Source organism: Oncorhynchus kisutch, linkage group LG8 (genome assembly GCF_002021735.2).
Source record: "Oncorhynchus kisutch isolate 150728-3 linkage group LG8, Okis_V2, whole genome shotgun sequence".
NCBI lineage: Eukaryota > Metazoa > Chordata > Actinopteri > Salmoniformes > Salmonidae > Oncorhynchus > Oncorhynchus kisutch.
The window spans coordinates 52473865-52481986 of record NC_034181.2 but is presented as its reverse complement, the minus strand read 5'-3'; positions in this window follow the sequence as shown (position 1 = coordinate 52481986).

Sequence of the window (8122 nt, the reverse complement as noted above, 5' to 3'; positions counted from 1 at the left end):
TTAAATGTGTTGTCAGTAGACTCACCAAGTCCTCAAATTATTTCTCTCCTGGCTTTGCTGGGCTCAGTAAATTCGTCATCAAGGTGTAAGCTTGCGCGCCCACACAGCTCAGTAGAATGCCCACTTCTTTGCCAGGTCGGCGATCTCATTTGCAACAAAAAAAAGGGTTTGAGAATTTCACAATATTCTTCCCACAACTGTGTCTTGTTGTCAAATGGTGCCACCGATCCTACTGTGCCTAATATCCTGTCCGTCGTCCAGTCACTGCTGCCAATGAGAGGGTGAAGTATGTGCTAGCTTCACCACATCAATAGCTTTCACTCGCTAGAACGACCCATATAGCCATATGTAGCAGAGTTCTGAACGTGCATTAAATTCACTTCACAGTTAGCTTGAAATGTCACAGATTGATCCAACTTTTGGGTGGCTCAAACCATTGGTATGTTGTCAAGGAGGGCGGTTAGGTGTGTTGCGAAGGAAGCATCACTGGTTTGAGCCCAGTATAAACTCGGGCAGCGGAGGAAGCTTATTTGTTAGCGGTTTACTGACCCCCATAACAGTGGCGTCTAGTGACTTGGATGCACAGTTGGGCTCAGCTCACAGTATGTTTAAATGTCACAGATGGCTCCAAACAAGATTCACCTTTAGAATATTCTCAAGGAGGGCGGTCACATGTGTTAGCAAAACAGAGGTCCAGAGTTTGAGCTGAATTGTTGGGAAGTATATTCGCTAAGCAAGAAACATGATGTCCATAACACATACCATATGTTTTTTTTTCCAGGCCTAGTGTGAGCCTGGATTGTGCTGCTGTTCCAGCGGATGAGGGAGGGGTATTAGACGACAAGCATGACCCTGGGACACTGGTGGAGGAGTTGTAATGTGGCTGTAATGTGGTAAGAGAAGGTAAGGGAATGAAGCGTCAACAACAGATCCCAGAACGCTTGGTGATGAGGGGAATTAGGACTGTCTGGACACAAATAAGCAGCTATGGGCGTGCACCAGTTCACTGGGGCAGACTGAGGGGGGGGTCAGTAGCAATTTCAGCCCGCGAGCCATGGCTTCTGGTTGGGCCATTCGGCTAGGCCTGCTCTGCCAGCTCCTAATGATGAACAAGGTACCATGTATGTGCAAATTGATGATGATAGAGCTGCCATATTGCGAAAAAAGTCTCTGTCGGAGGAATTATACAGCCCGCTAATCTAATTGGGCTGCCAAAAAAACGGTAAACCAGCATTTACCGCAATGGGCATCACGCATCAGGAAAGGTACATTTATCTTGTGCAGCACCTTCCTGCGACATGTTAACTTAATTCCTCTGTTTGGAACCAACTTAATCTTGTCCAGACCCTATGGCTGGAGACAAAGACGCTTTTTCAGATGAGTTTATTCCAGGCTGGCAGACAAAGAGAGAGAGAGCTGCGAGCTGCCCCGTGAACACAAGAGAAACATATTTACTTTGCTTAAATCTTACTCTAAAGAATTTATTGCAGCTTTATAAAAGGCTTAAAATATTGTAACTTACCTTATTTTATGAAACCAAGGCTCTTGAATATTTGCTTTCAATAGCTGAGGTAAGTCAATCACTATGAAAATACAACTGAACCATTGCATATACTGTATGAAAATAGGTAACTTTATTTTCCATATTTTCAACTTCCTGAATCAGACACTCATCCAAGTGTATTCATCTTTTAACCTCATCTTTGTCTCTGGGCAAGTACAGTATACTGTACTACTTTACTTCCCCTTCAGACTGCTCTGAATAGCTCGCCCGTCCACTCATTCCATCATCTCTCACCACACTCATATCTTTACCCCCACAAAATCGTTCAGTGTTTTCTTCATCCTGCATTTCCCCCCCAAGTGTTTTCCCCCCCATCACAACAACATTTTTGTGCACATATATCCTATTCAATTATATGGTTTTGTGCATCTCACTACCATTCTCGTTGTTCTCTTTTCAATCTTTCTATTTTCCTCTAGTCTAACTTGACCTCACCCGCTGCACCCCATGTCTCACCATCTGTATCACTCTCAATCTATTCACCTGCGCCACCCTTTCTCCCACCTTAGTTCGTAGTCCCTCGTTTAGGTTCTAATCTAGAGGCTTACTTTCTAACACGACCGTAACACAAGCCTTTTAAATCCTCTGAAATATTTAGTTCATACATGCAGGCCTGTCTCATTATTCCCTCTATTACTACCCTCCTTTTTTTTCCCCATGCACATGAAAGTTTCATTTGGTTTCATCAAAACTCGCCTTCACTCTCTTCTCTTTGGTCGCTCTCTCGCTCTTTCTTTTATTCATAAATTCATTATGTTCTATCGTTCTCCTTTCTTAATGTGATTCATCTTTTTCACAGAGACTGGTTTAAGCAGCGGTTTCCCGGCAAGAATGTATTAGCCAAGGAAGTAATACAAACACGTAAAAAGATTGAGTTCTGGGTATAAAGGATGGGACGAGATAGGATAAAGTACAGGTGGACAGGGGGATGTGGAGCGCTAGAGATGGTGAAGAGGGATGGAGGAATGAAGAGAGGACGGGTGAACAGGGGAAGATGGGCCAGTTATGTAACTAACTCATGGGAATAAAGGCTGCATGCCCCTGCCTTACTGCCCACATTAGTATAGAGAGAGAGAGAGCGTTTGTAGAACATGAAAGGAAGGCAGGCTCAAGAGAGCATGTTCTTTTTGGTTGGTCGGTACACTATCTCTTATATTCGGTGAAAGGTCCAAAAACAAGTAACAGCAGGCACGTCGTTGTATTTTAGCAGCACTGAATGTCATTAATGTGGCAGACAATAGCCTCTCTTTGAGGCATTGTTACCAGTAAGAAGTACTCCGAAGGCACGGCTTACATTTCTCCTCTCTCAGTGATGGATGCAAACCTTTGACAACTCCGGGGGGGCTCAACATAAGGCAGGACGTGAGCCGTCCATCTAACAGCTATCTTCACTCTGGTATTACTGGCATATGCCGCTAAGTTAACTGTCAATATACCAGCAACCATGATGGGTGATCAGTGTTCGTCAATGTTTGCTGCATGCAAACTAACAATGATCTAGCTGATCTAGCCTTAATTTCACAACCCTGTGATTATTACTGCTTATTATACCGGTTATGTCATACTTATAACAGTGCAATAACAGCTTTATGAATGCACATTCAAGTAAAGTGTTCCTGACTCTTCCTGCTCTGTACATGGGCCTTTGTCGACTGACTCCTTCCCTCCTGCTGACACAAAAATACCAGACGACCCTTCTTGTTGTTTTAAATGATTCAATATGTGTCTATCAAACAGCTGTCTGATCTTTAGTTCTCCCAGTGGCACCTCTGATGCATGCTTCACATACATAACTCCAGCACCATAAGGAGATACACATAGGTTGTGTCCCAAATGGAACCCTATTACTTACACAGTGCACTTCTTTTGTCTTGGGCTCATACGGCTCTGATCAAAAGTAGTGCACTAAGTACGGTGTGATTTTGGACGCATCCACATAGATACATTCACACATACTGTATCAGTATCAATATTGGAGCAACAGAGTCAACGGCCTAGGTATGGTATGTCACCCGGTTACATCATGTCCTGACTAGCTGCTTCTACCTTTGAACAGACTCCGTTTCCCTCTCTCTCAACCCTTCAGACCCATTATCATCTCTGACAACATGCTGGAGCGAGTGTGTTAGAGTGTGACCCGAAAACCAAGTGACACTTCCGCATGCTGTTGGTCTTTTCAGCTCTTTTTCCCTCTGCCAGGTGACAATGGCTGCCTTTCAAACTCGGGCTAACATCAACCAGTGTCATAGCAATGTCAAGAGCGCACTGGAATATTCCGGAGAGCATGTGTTTGTTGTTGACAGCTGTTTCCAATAGCCACACTAGAAATGCATGCTCAATACAGGGCTCCATTCTGAATGGCTTGCAAGTGTGTAAATGGGAACAGGGCCATAGTCAAAGCTGGATAATGGTAAGAGAGCCTTTGATTATGGTAGATGCTTCATGAGTTATACAAGGTAAACAGAGAAGGCGTTCTGTTGTTCGGAGTGCTTAGCCGCCCCATGATACTTCCACACTTCAACACACGGCAAACTGGCTATATTATAACAGGTGTTAATGAATCTTCGGAGACCTACACAAATGGATGAAATAAAACAAGGATGAGTTGTTTTTATCTCCAGTGTGTTCTTTAACATTTTTATCTCCAGTGTGTGTTTGTGTGTAGTTATGTCTGTCTCTATTGTCTGTCTGTGCGTGTATGCCTGAACGTATATGCTTATGTGTATATTGGTATGTGCATGCATGTGTTTATGTGTGAGTTAGAGTATATACAATAAGTATCCGTGTGCCTCTGTTTACTGTTTGAAAGCAGACCAAGGCCTGGATGGAGAGACAAGCACATCTGGATCTGAACTACCGATATGAGACTCACTGTGAGAGAAAATGAACCAGCTACAGCGAGCAGATACTGCCAAAACGGTAACAGCCCCATGCCTCTATACCAGTGCCAAACCTCTTTCATTTAGTGAACAAAATGTCCATCGCCAAGGAAGATGTACACAAAAACAAAGCCAAACCTTTAACTTTAATGAGTGCACCAAACCTAGGCACCTTACACACACTAAATAACTACTATCTTTACAAATAAATGTCACTGCTTTTTCTTCTTCATTTGATTTAATATTCAAGGAAGAGGGAGCTTAACGCTAGTCTCAGGTTGTTATGAAACATGACCTGGTCTTCCTGGAAAGCGGTTAAAACAAGAGGCACTGTATCAATTAACGTTTCCAAATAAACACAGGTGCAATTCACACAGGATAATTATTTATTTCAAATTAGGTTGCTCCGTTAATTGGTGGTCCTATTGAATTATCTCAAGTGATGGCAAAATATTAAACAAATTGAACATTATAGGTAGAGAACCTATTCCCAACCCCGACTCAGGTAGCAACTGCTGATTGAAGAGGGAGAGAAAGTGTGAGAGAGAGAGAAAGAAAGATAGAGAAGGAGATGAGAGGCCAGAGAGATTGAAGTAGCACATTTAAAATGGATTAGTAGGGAGAATGAGGAAGAATAAACAGAGAGCCTGGAAGGTGAGAAATTGATGGATGGACATAGAGATGGGAACAAAGGTAGAGAGATAGAAAAAGTGTGAAATAGTGAATGAAAAAAGGAATGTCAGAGATAGAGATGCATATACAGTGCCTAAAGTCTGATTATCCCTTGCACAGTCTTCACATTTTGCTGTCTTGACATTTAATTTAAAACTGGATTTTTTTTCCTACCGATGTACACAACCTACTCCACATTTTCAAATTAAAAGAACAATTATAGAAAATTATCCAAATGAATAACACATGTAAAAGTAAGATATCTTGATTGTGTATGTCTCCACACCCGAGTTAGTACTTAATAGAAGCACCTTTGGCAGACATTACAACTGTGAATAATATTGAATAAGATTCTACCATAGACTTAGTTAGACATCTCTTCTTTGTATCCATCCCACTATGGAGTCAGTGACAGCATGAAACTGAAACTGAAAGGGTGCATACTGCCACCAGGTGTGTGTTGTTTGAACAGGTTGGTGATTTACTGCCACCCGCAGTTATGGAATGTTTGCTCATTAATATAATCCATTGGCTGATACCTCCTGATGACCTGGATGAAATTATGTGATCCTTCCTTAACCCATAAACAGTCCCACCCACTAACTTAAATTTCTCAATGGCGCTGCCCATGCTAAAAACATTTAGGGGCGCTAAAGATGTGTATCTACATCGATGTCAGTTACCAACTTTGCACAACTGTTAAGGCAACATAGCTAAGTAAATTTGATTGGGAATCATTGAATGATAGCAATATTCAAACCTTGTCTTTGATTTTTAAGCAGATGCAAGTCAGGACTGAGACTGCCCCCTTGAGGAACACTAAAAACCTATTGGAAAGCAATTTGTCTCTAACATTAAAATATGTGTAATTGTCCCGCTGCAAATAAAACTAACCCTATCCCAGGGTTAGGTATTCAGAAGACTGAGACAGGGTTTCCTCAAACATTTCATATTGCTTTTGATCCTGACAAACTCGCCAGTCCCTGCCGGTGACAAGTATATCTATAACATGATGCTGCCACTACAATACTTTAAAATACAGAAGGTGAACAACATTGCATTCACTCCACTTAGTGGCCTGTGTTAAAAATCCACAAAATCCACAAATCATTCATTCTGTTTGCAACAAGGATGTTAAGTAATACTGCAAGACAACAAGGCAAAGAAGTTAGCTTTTTGGCCTTAAATTAAAAGATTTTCAGGATCAAAAGAGAAATATAAAATTAGCAAATATACAAGTAGTAAAAAGTTAGAAAGGAAGACAGTTTGGAGTCCATGGACCAGAAGTATTCTGTACAATACAGGATATCGTCCAATTACTTTTTCTTCTCTGACCCTAATGGGAAGGTACGAAGTCTATTAAACAGGTGGAACACCATGCTCAAGATAAAAAATGTTTTTTAAAATTCAACGTCGGAAAGATACAACTATGTACCATTGACAAAACATTTGAGGCAAAACGTGTAGGAAAGAGATAGACCAAGGTACATTTGAAAGGCCTTGCCATATGATAGTTAAAAAGCCTTATATTAACTTTTATTACCATCTGAGAACACACAAGATTCTTCTGCTTCTTCACAAGCTAGAACCAACCTGAAATGAATCTCTCCAATGCATTCACAGAGGAACAACCTCAACATAAGAGTATCAAGACGTCTTGAGATCTGTCACCTCTCAATGTTTTTTTTGTTGCCAGTCTAGAAACACCCAGATTACAGTAACTCACACATTGTTGCATGTGAAGGAATCATAATACAAGCAATAAAGAGAAGTGTCCTCTATTTCATCGGTGCTGCATTGAAAAGCTCATTAAGGGCCTCCCGGGTGGCGCAGTGGTTAAGGGCGCTGTACTGCAGCGCCAGCTGTGCCACCAGAGACTCTGGGTTAGCGCCCAGGCTCTGTCGTCACCGGCAGCGACTGGGAGGTCCGTGGGGCGACGCACAATTGGCCTAGCGTCGTCCGGGTTAGGGAGGGTTTGGCCAGTAGGGAAATCCTTGTCTCATCGCGCACCAGTGACTCCTGTGACGGTCCGGTGTTTCCTCCGACACATTGGTGTGGCTGGCTTCCGGGTTGGATGGTGCTGTTTTAAGAAGCAGTGCGGCTTGGTTGGGTTGTGTATCGGAGGACGCATGACCTTCAACCTTCGTCTCTCCCGACGCCATACGGGAGTTGTAGCGATGAGACATGATAGTAGCTACTAAAACAATTGGATACCACGAAATTGGAGAGAAAAAGGGGTAAAATTCAAAGAAAAAAGAAAAAAGAAGAAAAAAAGAAAAGCTCATTAAGACACAAAGACGTGAGAGTGAGTAGTCTTTGAGCGCTGCTTTGATTATTTTATCATTGCAGCTCTGAAGGTCCATTTCATAACCATCAAACCTTCTCGGTGAGCGTCAAAACGGAACTGGCCAAGAATGTACTCTACCTAGATGGAGTTACCCGAGTATGTATGACACTGTGAGTGACTGTGTGTGTGTGTGTGTGTGTGTGTGTGTGTGTGTGTGTGTGTGTGTGTGTGTGTGTGTGTGTGTGTGTGTGTGTGTGTGTGTGTGTGTGTGTGTGTGTGTGTGTGTGTGTGTGTGTTTGTGCATGTCTGTAAACAAGTGCTTGTACTCATGTGTGTGGGTGAGTGTCTGCACGGGTGTTCTTGAGGCAACAAGTGAGCAATTTCACAGACAAGTTCAAACACGAAACACACCGAGCACTAGGCTGCTACTCCAGGGATACATAAAATGTATAATCTAAGTAATCAGAAACAAGATGCTAAACTTTGAAGTTTATTTTTAAAGCTGTTCCTAATCAAATAGAATTATTTACCCAAAAAGGGGGAGATGAGATGTAGCCAAGGCTTTTTTTTACTGATCTCATACATAATTTGTATTTCTGAGTTCTTCTGTCAGACATTGTGTTACACAAATATTGTCACACCCTGATCTGTTTCGCCTATCTTTGTGCTTGTCTCCACCCCCCTCCAGGTGTCGCCCATCTTCCCCATTTTCCTCAGTGT